This window comes from Spermophilus citellus (assembly GCF_964194105.1).
Source record: "Spermophilus citellus genome assembly, chromosome: 9".
Taxonomy (NCBI): Eukaryota; Metazoa; Chordata; class Mammalia; order Rodentia; family Sciuridae; genus Spermophilus; species Spermophilus citellus.
The window spans coordinates 109,938,132-109,952,287 of record NC_138191.1 but is presented as its reverse complement, the minus strand read 5'-3'; positions in this window follow the sequence as shown (position 1 = coordinate 109,952,287).

Here is a 14,156-nt window from a genome sequence, read left to right as displayed (position 1 = left end):
GCCCGGAAAGGCGCAGGCCGCTTTCTATGCCAATGTGAGGGGTGCCATAGTGAACAAGACAGAGGAAGTCCCTCATGGAGTTTACAATATTTTCTTCCTTTCTTTCTCCCATCCCCAATACTGGGGAATGAACCCATTGTGGCACTTTACCACTGAGCTCACTAAACTGCTGAGGCTGACATCAATTTGTGACCTTTTTTAAGTTTTGTTTTGTTTTAGTACCAGGGATTGAACTCAGGGGTGCTCTGAAGGGAAATGAGAAAGGAGCCATCGGTAAACCAGAAATGAAAGACGGAGACCACAAGAGTTTATTTGTCAGAGCTGACAAATAAACGTCATTTCTCTATAAGAGAGAGAGGCAAAATAGGCTCAGGTTCTGGGATTTTTATAGGGGATGCTCAAGAATCAGAGCTGAGCGGGTCCTAATGCAGGCAGTTAGGGGTTGGGGTGGTATGAGGATGAGCCTTTCCCAGAAAGGGCTTGGGTAGGGAAAGCGAAACTTTTTCCTTAAAATGGTGGTTGTCATTTAAGATGGCTATCCAGATGCTAAGCAAGGACCCTATATGCTCAGTCACTGAGCCACATCCCCAGCCTGTTTTTTATTTTTTCATTTTATTCATTTATTGGTACCAGGAATTGAACTCAGGGGCACTTGACCACTGAGCCACATCCTCGGCCCTATTTTATATTTTATTTAGAGACAGGGTCTCACTGAGTTGCTTACTGCCTAGCTGTTGCTGAGACTGGCTTTGAACTTGTGCTCCTCCTGCCTGGGATTACAGGCATGTGCCAATCCCCCTCACGGAATCCCAGTAGGAAGTATATTAAACCAAGAAACTATGCTCATGCTGGTGACTCATGCTTTTAATCCCAGTAGTAGGGGAGGTCAAGGCAGGAGGATCACAAATCCCTGGCCAGCCTACCTCTAAGCAATTTAGCAATTTGAGGCTGGCTTTGAACTCATGATTCTACTGTCTCAGCCTCCCAAGCCTCTGGGATTACAGGTATGTACCATGGCACCTGGCTCCATCAACATCTCAAAATAAAAAATAAAAAAGTCTGGAGATGTAGCTCAGTGAAAAAGGATCCCTGTGTTAAATTCTCCCCTCCCCCCAAATAAAAAAATTGATGGAGTGCTCCTTCTATATTTAGATCTCCTCCCATTTGAAGACCATCCATTGGCCTTAAGTGGTCTGCTAGCACTTTTAATCATTATCTCACCATCCTGTCATCCTGTCTTGGAGGCTTTTACTACTAACTGAAATTATGTTCCTATAAAATTGAACATTGCCTGGCCTGGTGGAGCACACCTGTAATCCCAGTGACTGAGGGAGGCTGAGGCAGGAGGATTGAAAGCTCAAAGTCATCCTCAGCAATTTAGGGAAGATCTAAGCAACTTAGTGAGACCCTGTCTCAAAATAAAATATAAAAAAGACTAGGGAAGTGGCTCAGTGGTTAAGTGCCTTGGGTTCAATCCTTGAAAAAAAAAAGTTGAGCATCCTTAACCCCAAAATCTGAAGTCCAAAATATTCCCAAATTGGAAACTTTTTAAGTACCTATATGACCCACAAGTGGTCCACCCAACCTCATGTGACAGGTCAGAGTCAGAAGGCAGGCATACAATTATCTTAATTATCTTCAGGGGTTGGGGTTGTGGCTCAGTGGTAGAGCCCTTGCCTAGCATGTGTGCGGTACTGGGTTCAATTCTCAGCACCACATATAAATAAATGAATAAAATAAAGTTCCATTAACATCTTTTTTTTTTTTGCTAAATTCACTAATTAGTACTGAAGATTCTTTGGGATTTTAAAAATATATAATGACCATAGTACTTGAGAATAAACAGTTTTATTTTTTTTCCTTTGCACTCAAAAAAAACAAAAAAAAATCTTTTTTTTTTTTTTATATCAGGGGTTGAATTCAGGAGCACTCAACCACTGAGCCACATTCCCAGCCCTATTTTGTATTTTATTTAGAGACAGGGTCTCACTGAGTTGCTTAGTACCTCACTTTTGCTGAGGCTGGCTTTGAACTCATGATTCTACTGTCTCAGTCTCCCAAGCCTCTGGGATTACAGGTATGTACCATGGCACCTGGCTCCATCAACATCTTAAAATCTTTTTTTAAAAAATTATCTTCAGCTGGGAAAGGTGGCATATACCTGTAGTCTCAGCTACCTATTGAGGCTGAGGAAGGAGGATCCCAAGTTTGAGGTCAGCCTGGGCAACTTAGGGAGACCCTGCCTCAAAATAAAAACAAAGGATTGGGGAATATAGCTCAGTGATAGAGCCACTTGCCTAGCATATGTGAGGCCCTGGGTGTGATGCAATGCAATGCAAATAAAAGACTTGGGTTCTATCCCTAAAATAGCTCATTAGATATACACAAATATTCCAAAATCTGAAAAAAAAAACCCGAATCCAAAACACTTTTTTTAATATTTATTTTTTTAGTTTTCGGTGGACACAACATCTTTGTTTGTATGTGGTGCTGAGGATCGAACCCGGGCTGCATGCATGCCAGGTGAGCGCGCTACCGCTTGAGCCACACCCCCTGCCCTCCAAAACAATTTTAATTTTTTCCCCTTCTTCTTCTTCTTCTTCTTCTTCTTCTTCCTCTTCCTCTTCCTCTTCCTCTTCCTCTTCCTCTTCTTCTTCTTCTTTTGCATATAGTACTAGGGATCAAAACCAGGACCTCACACATGCTAGGCAAGCACTCTGCCAGTGGCTACACTCTCAGTTCTGCTCCTAAGCACTTTGGATAAATAAGGGATATTCAACCTGTATCTGCTTCCCTGTTTAGTGTCTGTCTTTTCCCTGGCACATAAACTTTGTGAGAACAAGAAACTAGAACAGTGTTTAACATGGTTCCTACTAAATGTTCAATAAATATTTGTTAAATAAACACTAGGCAGATGAGTAAAGCCTATGCCGTCTCTGTTCCCATGAAACTTACTGGATAGTGGGGGAGTTTACTACCACTTTGACCTTGACCAAGCTAGTTCACATCTCTGACACTTAGATTTTTATCCATAAGTATCCTAGTAAACCCTATTAACACTTATTAAGGATATTGTGAGAATAAGCTATTTTACACACACACACACACACCACTCGCATAGATGCTCTTACTGTCAAGATATATTTGTAGTAAGGGAAGGGGAGTTCTGGAAGTGAAAGCAGTGGGAACAGCGTATATGAAGGCCCTGTGACAGGCTATTGCTGAGCCTGCAGAACAGACTGGAACTGTGGGAATCAAAAGAATGCTTGCTCTTAGATGACATCAAACACTTTGGACTTTATTCTGAGATAAAGTCCAGAATCATTTGCCCAGAGGCCAAAGCTGCAGAATTTCAAGAGGGAAGTGCCTCTTCAAATTACACTAATTTGTTTTTTAAATTACATTAAAAAAAAAAAAAAAAAAAAAACAGATGTGGTGGCACTCAGCCACTCGGGGGCTGAGGCAGGAGGACTGCAAATTCAAAGCCAGCCTTAGCAATTTAGCAAGACCCTGAGCAACTCATCGAGACCCTGTCTCAAAATAAAATATAAAAAAGGCTGGGGGGGGGGGGCTGGGGATGTGGCTCAAGCGGTAGCGCACTCGCCTGGCATGCGTGCGGCCCGGGTTCGATCCTCAGCACCACATACCAACAAAGATGTTGTGTCCGCCGAGAACTAAAAAAAAAAATATTAAAAATTCTCTCTCTCTCTCTCTCTCTCTCTCACTCTCTCTCCTCTCTCACTCTCTCTTAAAAAAAAAAAAAAAAGGCTGGGGATGTGGCTCAGGAGTTAAGCATAGCTGGGTTTAATCCCCAGGACCAATAAACAAACAAACAAAAACTTTAAAAATACATGTCTGATTGCAGAATGACAAAGGACTTGAGAATTGGTGCCAAGATAGTCCTGCGAAGGTATGATCATTAATGTAGTAGCCATGGAGGTGGAGGAAATGTCTTGATTAAAGAAATATTTAACCAGTATGGTGGCACATGCCTGTAATACCAGCAGAAGAATTGTAAGTTGGAGCCCAGCCCAAGCAAATTAGGGAGATCCTGTCTCAAAATAAAAAGGGGTAGGGCATATAGTTCAGTGGTAGAGTGCTTGCCTTGTATGCAGAAGCCATGGGTTCAATCCCAAGCATCACAAAAAAAGAAAAAAAAAAGAGTTGGAGATGTGGCTCAGCGTAGAGTGCCTACCCCCTGGGTTGTTCAATCCCTATTACTGGGGAAAAAAAAAAAAAAAGGGAAAGAAAAAGGGTCAACCAGCTCCTCACCGGGGAAAGACGTTCTTCCCGTCCTTTCCTCTCCACTTTGAGAACTGGGAATCTGTTTGACCTGTTGCTGGCCTTTACAGTTTTGTCAGAAAATGCTAAGAATAAAATATTATTTAGTGAGTAGCTGCTATGTAATCACCCTCATTTTCAGATGGTGTAAATGTGTAGCATGACCAAGGACCAGGTATTAAAAGTTGGGACTGAGCTAGAAAACCCATCACCTGTGGAGGTCGAGGGCACGAATGAGGAGATTCCTGGGTCTTCTTGCTGGAAGGGACCCAGGCTGATACTGGCTACATAGATGGATCAGACATCATCCTTTCCCTGGAATTGGTCACAATCTAGTGGGAACAATGCCTAGATCAATTATTATATCCCAATGTGTATTGAGTTGGGTGCCACAGATAGAGGCCTCAGGCAAAAAAGGAGAGATTATCTGTACCAAACGTGAAATGCTTTCCTTAGAGAAGGTGGTAACAGAGCTGTACCTTTAAAAGAGGTAGTGTTTTGAGACTGGGGGTGAAGCTCAGTGGTTGAGTGTGTGCCGAGCATGTGCAAGGCCCTGGGTTCAATCCCTAGCAATAAGAAACAAGCTTTTTTTGGGGTACCAGCGGGTTGAACCCAGGGGTACTTAACCACTAAGCCACATCCCCAGCCCATTTTATATTTTATTTTGAGACAGGGTCTCACTAAGTTGCTGAGGCTGGCTTTGAAACTGGTGATCCTCCTACCTTAGCCTCTCAAGCCATTGGAATTACAAGTGTAAATCACTGTGCCTGGCTCAAAATAAGTTTTAAGCAAGTCAAAAACAAAACAAGATAATGTTTGGATGGTAGAAATGAGATGGAGGGAGGGAGAGCATTCTACAAGTAGAAGTCCAGTTGTGAGCCCAGTGTGGTGGCAAGAGCCTATAATCCCAGCAACTCGGAAGGCTGAGGCAGAAGGATTATAAATTCAAGCCAGCCGGAACAATTTAGCAATTTATCCCAAAGTATAAACCAATTCCAAGTATACAAAAAAAAGGTTTGGTTGTAGATAAGCCATTTATTTATTTATTTTTAAAGGAATAATGGGACTCACTCTTTTTTAAAAAAATTTTTTAGTTGCCAATGGACATTTATTTTATTTATTTATATGTGATGCTGAGAATTGAACCCAGGGCCTCACACATGCTAGGCAAGTGCTCTACCACTGAGCCACAACTCCAGCCCTCATTCTTTTTTTTTTAAAGTTAGTTTTACATATATATTTTAGTTATTGATGGACCTTTATTTTATTCATTTATTTATATGTGGTGCTAAGAGTCAAACCCAGTGCTTCACACATGCTGGACAAGTGCTCTACCACTGAGCCACCACCCCAGCCCTGAACAAAACTTTTATTAGCTTGGGTAAGTTATTTTACACTCCTTGACCTCATTTTCTTTCTCAGTAAAATGGAAATGGTTTAAGATAACATATGTAAACCTTTACACAGAACCAAGCACACAATAAACATTTGATAGTGCAATGTGATGTGTTCAAGTTTGCTGTGAGCAGCTACATAAGGCCAGAACTTGGGCTTGTGTGTGTGCTTGTGTGTGTGTGTGTGTGTGTGTGTGTGCGCGCTTTTTTGTGTGTTTATGTGTGTGTGTTATGGAGAAAGAAACTACAGAGTAGCAATGAGATGTTGTAGGACTCCTGGGACGGCATCCTGGAGCATGGCATTTCCAGAAGCAATTGATCTAATGCTATTATTTGGAATTAATAACACGAATAGCCAACACTACACAGTGCTTTCTAATGCCAGGTGCTATTCTAAGCCTTGGAGACTCGCTAGTCAGGATCATGAAGCCGGAAAGAGTAGGTAGAGAGTTAAGTATTTTCTTGCTCCCACTCTCATGCTGCCTACAATGATACTAATAATAACAATTACTGACATTTATTGAGGCATCCGCACATCATTTCATTGAATCCTCACGACAGTCATGAAGCATAGTACTATCATCACCACTTTGCAGAGGAGGGAGCAGAGGCTCCAGAGTTTGAGTGACTCACTGTTGGCCTGACCATCGGTAACTGGTAGAAAACTGTGGCAGCCATGGAAAACTGCTAGCCCTAACTCCTTCAGGAGAACCTGCCATAGGGAGTATAACTGATTGACAGCTATTGTCCCTGTTCTTGCAGGGGCCACGCTTTCCCCAAGCTGCTCCAGCTGATGATAACAGTAGGGGTACAATGGTTATTTCTGCTTATCATGGGATTCTTCTAATAGGTATCCTTTGCTTGAGAACTCCCCCATCTACTTGGCTAAGATCTTCTCAAAATTTACTGCATTTTGAAGCTCTTCCCACCCAACCCTTCCTTCCTGTTCTCTTTGTACAGCTTTCAGATCTGCCTCACGGTCTGCAGGCTCTCCCTGTCTACTTCTAATGCCTCCCCCTTACCCTTATCAGAAATTTCCCCAAATAAGTCTCTTGCACATCTAATCCCATTTTTGTGTTTATTTCTTGGAGGGCCCACACTAACACACCAACCATGTGTTGTGCTACAAACTTGATGATTCTGGCTCTTGTGAATGGCTCTTGAGGTTGACAAAGCAGTTTCGCCCACTAAGTCATTTCATGTCCACAGGAGGCATGTTGAACAACCCAGTCTGAGCATCTGGGAACAGAAGGCTGTCATGAAAGTCTAATTGATATAAGCAAGGAGAGGGTCATGCAGGAGGGAAGGAGATGTGTGTGCTTCCAGGGTAGCTCTGCAGGCTAGTGGCTTGACTTCCTGATCATTGCCTGACTCTGATGCAGAAATAGGCCCAGAGAAAAGAAGGATGTTCCAGCAGTCTCCACTTATAGCTGGGCAGTGCCTGTGATCCCAGCAACCATGAGGCTGAAGCAGGAGGATCACAAGTTCAAGGCCAGCCTCAGCAGCTTAGCAAGGCCCTGTCTAAAATGAAAAATTAAAAGGGCTTGGGATTTTACTCATGGTAGAGTGCCCCTGGGTTCAATCCCCAATACAAAGAAAAGAAAAGAAAAGAAAAGAAAAACAACCCCACAGGCCTCAATCCTGGACCCAATGAATCAGAAACTCTGGGGGTGGAGCTCAGCAACATGTTTTAAGAATCCCTCCAGGTGATTCCACTGCAGGCTCAGGTTTAGAGCTGGCACTGCCTGTGTTCCTTGGGTGGTCTTCTCTACCCATGCATCTCCTGGCTCAGATGATCAGCCATGCCAATCACTCCCACATCTGCACCCACAGTCCATCCTGCTCTCTCAAGCTCCAACCCATACCCTGTATGGACCACAGTCCACCTCAACTCAAGAAGTTGAACTGATGGGGCAGGAGTTATGGTTCAGTGGTAAGAGCACTTGCCTGGCATGTGTGAGGCCCTAAGTTTGATCCTCAGCACCACATTCGAATAAACACATAAAATAAAAGATCCATTGACAACTAAAAAAAATATTTAAAAAAGAAGTTGAACTGAGGATTTCTTCCTGTGCTTCCTCCTGTGTCCCTGGACCAGTTCATCTAACACCACAGGTGTTTCCTCTGGGTCCTGAGAATAACACTCAAGCTCCTTGCCTGTGTTTCTTGGTTCTGGTCATCCCCAGGTTCTTCTCAGAGCACTCCTCTCTGGTTTACCATAGAGCTACACTGGTCCTTTCCCCCTCAGGGCCTTTGCATTAGCTCCATCCACACCGTAGGACTCTCCTTCCCTGGGAGAGCCTTCCCCTCCTGCAGGTCTAGCTCCCCAGGCCACCTTTCCCCAGTAGATGCCCCTGTGATTCTCTGTCATGATGCTCTGCTGGTTACCTTCCCAGACACATGAAAATCTGTCTCATATTCATTTATTATGGAGTATAAGCTTTATAAGGACAGGGACCCGGTAAGTCTCATTCCTGCTTTATCCCCGGTTCCTAGCATGGGGTTTACCCTCAACAGCCCTCTCCATTTACCCAGTTGCTCAAACCAGCAGGACCAGGGCATTCACCTGTTCCTCTCGCCCATCTAGCCCATCGCCAGCTGATAGCTCCTGATCCTACCTTACAGTGTCACCAGGCCTACTCCAACCCTCCCTACTACCCAAGTGTCCTCTAGCCAGGTGTCCTCCCCCACTCCCTTCCATTATCAGCAAGAGAGGCCAAGTTATCTTTCGAAAATGTAAATCCACTCCTGCCTCTCCCCTGCCTTATCCCTCAGTGACTGTTGTGTCCAGAATAGACATTTTTAGGGGAGGTGGGTACTGGAGAGTGAACCTAGGTACGCTTAACCACTGAGCCACATCCACAGCCATTTTTATTTTTAATTTTGAGACAGGGTCTTGCTAAGTTGTTTAAGGCCTCACTGAATTGCTGATGCTGGCCTTGTACTTGCAATCCTCCTGCCTCAGCCTCCTGAGCCACTGTGATTACAGGCATGTACCACTGTGCTCCACTCAGAATAGACTTTAAGTGTCTATGTAACAAAGACTTCTTAGACCGTTTTGACTCTGCTTTCCTCTTCCTCCTTATCCACAGCCCCTCTCACCACAGTTCTCCAGCAGTACTCCAGCTTTTTGAACCCTGTAGCTTCTGGCCACCTATGTGCCAATCATGCCCACAGCAGCATGCCTGTTCTGGCTCAGGGTGGGCATCCTGGAGCATGTTCCCTCCCCACTCTCTTCATGTGGCTGACAAGCTGGAGTAAGGGGCAGTTTTGTAGAAGTCTTAAAAATGGAGATTTGGTTTCTCAGGAGAGTAGAGGGGTAATGGTTGAGAAGCAGTGAGGAGGGTCATTCCTAGTGGGGGCTGGGAAAGCGAATGGACAGAGGTCCTCAGGGAAACTGTGAGGAGGTCAGGCTTCCTGAAGGTAGGTTTTGGGAGTGAGGCAGCCTGTGGAGGGTCGGCCATGAGGGTGAATGAAGAGTGTTGCCCAGTGGTTGAGGGTGGGCACTTTGGGCCACCTGTGCCGAGGAGCCATTGTATCTAGGTGACAGGAATCATGTACCCCAATGAGTTCCTAAAACGTGTGCAGAGTAGTCAGTCCATGGAGCTGTCATTGCTGGCTTGGAGACCACGGGGCCTGACTGGATGTGACCCAAAAGTCCTGTGGGAGCTGGGTACAGCAGACACACTGTCCTGAATCCCAGCGGCCCCAGGGCTGATACTGAGATGGGAGGATCACAGAAGACAATGCACTTATCAGGAAAGGCCTTGAGTCAGCACAGGGAGATAAAAGAAAGGAAAGTTTGGTCTTGGTGGAGGGTGGGACTTGTGTGGGCGCTGGTGGGAAAAGCCAGCTCCCCCTCTCCTCCCAGCCACCAGAATCAGGTCCCCGTGCCTCCTCCCCGCATGACTGCAACAACCTTATCCTTCTCCTTGTAGTAACCCTGCCACCCACTCTGCACACGGCAGTTGGAGTCAGTTATCAAAAATGTAGATAAGACCATGTCACCAGCCTCGCCCAGCTAAATAGCTGTTAGCGGTGTCCCGAGGCACTTAAGATAGGACCTGACAACAGTTCTTTCCCACCTGAGGTAGGGAGGGAATAATTTCAGGTGGAGCATGGAGGAACTTCTAAAAATTTCAGCTGTGGATTAGTAAAACAGAAGTGGCATGTCAATCTTGTGATCTCATGAATATTCTTGCTTAGGAGAAGGGCCCAAAGGGAGTGTTTTAAAGAAAAATACTAAGGAAATAATAGTTCAAGTGGAGCCCCATGTAACGGGTCCTCAAATGAAGCTCAGGACATTAAGCCCCTCTTGGATCTCATCTGGGCTCTCTGCCCCTCCCTCTCTGTCTCCATATCCAGGCCATGCAAGTCCTTGAAGATGTCACATGTTCCTGGGTCAGGAAAGTTTGGGAATGTTCTTCTTCAACTTCATACCCCCTCCACTTCCCCCAACTTTTGCTGAGATGAGTGGTCTCAGATGTCTGCTCCAGTGTCCATCTCTCAGAGGGATCTCATGGTCAGGGGCCACTGGTGTTTTCTCTCCTAGGCCCCTCTGCCGATCCTTCTTAGCACTTCCTGCAGTGTGCATGTATCTGTTTTGTGTGTCTGTGATTGCATCTGTGTCCCCCGATGGAATGTGAGCTCCTCGAGGCTTGACTGAGTCTCACTCACTGTTTGTATGCCCAGTGCCTAGCATGGTGCCAGGAACATGCTAAGCACTCATTTGAATGAGTGAATCCAGTGAGTGACTTGACTCGTGGTTCCTGCATCTGTCCCTACGTATGATACCTTATGGCTGCCTCTCAGAGTTGCTCCTTGATGGGGCTGGGGATGTGGCTCAAGCGGTAGCGCGCTTGTCTGGCATGTGTGCGGCCCGGGTTCGATCCTCAGCACCACATACAAACAACGATGTTGTGTCCACGTCTGTGTTGTCATTTTGCATGGGACCTGGTGAATTATGTAGCTGGTCCTGAGCAGAGGGGTAGAGGAATGGATAGTTCCTGGCAGCCAGAACATACTGTGAAGGAAGAAAACATGGGGTTACAGACTTTCCTGGCCTGGGCCTGCTCCGGGCTCTCCTACCAACAATCATGGAGATAAGATCTGGGCCCTGTTGTTGGGAGCCCGAGGAAAGCCTTACAGCCAGGGTCAGGGGCCTCTCCTCCCTGGCCTTGGGCTTGGCCTCTTCTTCCTGCTTATCCTGGACACCACAGGCCCTGATGCCAGCCAGATCTTTGCTACAGGCAGGTTTAGGTTCAGAATATGCATCGTTTTATTTAAAATTTAAAATACAGAAAAGCTCAAACATGCGTGTGCTCATTACCCAGAACAGAATGACCAGCTGTTAACAGTTTTGTTCTAGATATATTTTTATGTAAAATAAATAGAACATCACAGATAACTCTGAAGTCAGTCTCCTTTGTTCCTCTGCCCAGCCCAATTCCTCTCCCTCCCTTTTATTCCCAGAAATTGTTATTATTAATCTGATGTGTATCCTTCTGGTCTGTTTCTATGACCAAAGCAGAATGTACGTTCATAGCAGCATTTTTCATAGGAGCAAAAAAGTGGAACCCAATGTCTATCAACTGATGAATGAATAAACGAAATGAGGTATGTTCATATAACAGAATATTATTAAGCCATAAAAAGAAAGAAAGTGCCAGTCCATGCTAACATAAAGCAGCCTTGAAAACATTGTAAGTGAAATAAGCCATACACAAGAAGTTACCTATTGTTTGACTCCATTTACAGAAATTTGGCAAATCCATAGAGACAGAAAGCAGATTAGTGGTTGCCAAGGGCAGGTAGGGAAGAGGAGAATGCAAATGGCTGTTTAATGAGTATAGGGCTTCTTTTGGGGGTGATAAGAATGTTCTGGAATTAGATCGTGGGGGTTGTAAAATTTTAAATACTCAAAACCACTGAATTGGATACTCTAAAATGGTTAAAGTGTTGAGTTTTTTTTTGTGAATTTCTAATCATGGTTAAAAAAGCACAGAACAGTAAGTCTACTGTCAACCATTTTGAATACGTAGTTCAGTAGTGTTAAGTATATTTAGATTATTATGTGTCAGAGATCTTGAATATTTTCATTTTGCAAAAACGAAAACTCTTATACCCACAAAACCCTATTCTCCCCACCCTCACCCTTGGCAACTACCTTTCTACTTTCTGTTTCCACGATTTTGGCTACTTTATTTAACTCATATGATAAAATCATACAATATCTGTCCTTCTACAACTCGCTCATTTCACCTAGCCGCACATCCTTTTTTTTTTTTTAAACAGAGAAGATTTATTTATTTTTTTAAGAGAGAGAGAGAATCTTTAATATTTATTTTTTAGTTTTCGGCGGACACAACATCTTTGTTTGTATGTGGTGCTGAGGATGGAACCGGGGCCGCACGCATGCCAGGCGAGCGCGCTACCGCTTGAGCCACATCCCCAGCCCATAGCCGCACATCCTTGAGATTCATCTGTGTTTTAGCATGTGACTGGATTTCTTTCCCTTTTCTTGCCATGTTCTGTTTATTATATATATAATCTCAAGCCAGATGCAGTGGCACACTGCTGCAATCCCAGGGACTTGGCAAGGCTGAGAAGGCAGGATTGCAAGTTTGAGGCCAGCATCAGCAACTAAACGAGACCCTAAGCAACTCAGTGAGACCCTGTCTCAAAATAAAGAACTAAAAAAGAATAGCAAAGTGGTAAAATGCCCCTGGGTTAAATCCCCAATACCCCACCAAAATTATATGTATGTATCTGGAGCAAAACCCCAGGGCCTCATACAAGCTAGGCAAGCACTTTACCATTGAGCTACACCCTCAGCCCTTTTTAAGATTGCATGATATTCCTTCATGTGTATGTATCCCATTTACTTTCCCTTCCTTCCTTTCTTTCTTTTATACTAGGGATTGAACCCAGTGGCACTTTACCACTGAGCACAGTTTGAGGCCAGCCTGGGCAACTTAGCAAGACCCTGACTGGAAAAAAAAAAGGGGGGGGGGCTGGGTTTGTGGCTCAGTGGTAAAGCACTTGCATGTGTGAGGCACTAGGTTCAATTCTCAGCACCACATATAAATAAATGAACAAATAGAGGTCCATCAACATCTAAAAATAAAAATTTAAATAAACAAATAATTTAAAAAAGGTCTTAGAAAGACTCTTAGCAACTTAGGGAGACCCTATATCAAAATAAAAATAAAGAAGATTGAGGATGTAGCTCAGTGGTAAAGCACCCTGGGATTCAATTCTTCAGGATAAAAATAAATGAATAAATAAAAGGATTGGGGATGTAGTTCAGTGGTAGAGCATCCCTGGGTTCAATCTCTCTAATGGATTCACTTAATGCTTTGACTATATCCATTGTTGCTTTGAAACTTACATATTTTTTCCTTTATTCCAAACTTCTTCTCCCTGACTTTCTCCTCCCTGATCATCTTTTTTTGGGAGGGTACCAGGGTTTGAACTCAGGGGCACTCAACCATTGAGCCATATCCCCAGCCCTATTTTGTATTTTATTTAGAGACAGGATCTCACTGAGTTGCTTAGTGACTCAAGTTTGCTGAGGCTGGCTTTGAACTCCTGATTCTCCTGTGTCAGCCTCCTGAGCCACTGGGATTACAGGCGTGGTCCACAGTGCCCGGACTCTGATCTTCTTTTCCTTAACCTTTTCCTCCCTGATCTTTTCCCAGATCTCCTTCCTGATCTCTCCTCCCTAATCTCATTTTCTCTGAATTACACCTCTAAGAAAGAAAGAAAGAAAGAAAGAAAGAAAGAAAGAAAGAAAGAAAGAAAGAAAGAAAGAAAGAAAGCACAATTCTGTTTTCCACAGTGGCTGCACCAATTCACATTTCCATTGGTGTGGGGTACAAGTACAGGGGTTCCTCAACTTATAATAGTTATCTCCTGAGGCAGCCATCGTAAATTGAAAACATTGTAATAAAAATGTATTTAGGGCTGGAGTTGTAGCTCAGTGATAGAGCACTTGCCTAGCACCACATGTAAATAAAAAATAAAGGTCTATTGACAACTAAAAAATTTTTTAAAAATGTATTTAAAGGAAAAAATGTGTTTTATACACCTAATCTACTTAGGCTATAGTTTAGCAACATGGGATTGTGGAGAATTGGTTGTTTCCCCAGGTGATCATGCAGTTGACTGGGAGTTGGGGTTCACTGTTACCTCCTGCCATTGTGAGAGATATCCTCTTGCTTATCACTAGTCTGGGAAAAGACCCAAATTCAAAATCCAGCTGGGTGTGGTGGCACACGCCTATAATCTCAGCAATTTGGGAAGCTGATGTAGGAGGACTGCTGATTTGAAACCAGCCTGAGCAACTTTGTGAGACCCTGTCTCAAGAAATAAAAAAGAGCCAGGCGCGGTGGCCTAAGCCTGTAATCCCAGTGGCTGAGGAGACTGAGGCAGGAGGATCATGAGTTCAAAGCCAGCCTCGGCAATAGCAAGGCGCTAAGC